We start from the raw sequence: 707 nt of genomic DNA on the forward strand, positions 1-707 counted from the left end.
AAGAGTGTGATGTGGTATGGGACCAGCTAATGCAGCACATCATAGAAAGCACCACCCAACAAACTGCAAACCTCTGCACTGCAAGGCCTAAGGCTCTGAAGAGCTACCTTGCTCAACCAGACAACACTATTGCCAAGCAAGACTTTCAAGTTCATGGAAAAGTACTTGGAGCATCTGAAAGAGAGATGCACTGAGCTGCTGAAGGAAATGTCAGTACAGCCCTGGAGAAAAGGGAATTTCCAGGTATGTGCAGTCATTCATTCTCAACAAAGATTGCTGACATTGAAAGAAAGTTTCCTAAGTGATCTGTAGTGGTAATTAACGATTAATCTTTGCTTATATTAAGGCATAATGTATTTATGTGGTTGTATTCAGATAGCGTCACAGCTTCTGTACCTGACATTCCCCAAGCACTTTACCAAGCACATGCATGCAATCTCCCTTCCCACCACCACTGTTTTTCCAGAGTTTTCTGTTTTTACTCTCCTCTAGGGTGTATGACAGTGCCTCAGGGCATGCACGTCCCAAACTCACTGAAGGCCTATTTGACCCTTCCTTCCTCTTATGCTCTAGCTGGGACTGCCATCACAGACCTGGGACAGAAAGGCAGGTCCCCCAGCAGGTGTCCCTCTCACCGGACTAAACTTAGCAGCAGGCTGAAGCATTTCTGCAGAGCACTGTAAGCAAAGGGCACTTGTAAGACCTCT

The sequence above is a fragment of the Chaetura pelagica genome, unplaced genomic scaffold (genome assembly GCF_000747805.2).
Source record: "Chaetura pelagica isolate M959 unplaced genomic scaffold, ChaPel_1.0 scaffold163, whole genome shotgun sequence".
Classification (NCBI taxonomy): domain Eukaryota; kingdom Metazoa; phylum Chordata; class Aves; order Apodiformes; family Apodidae; genus Chaetura; species Chaetura pelagica.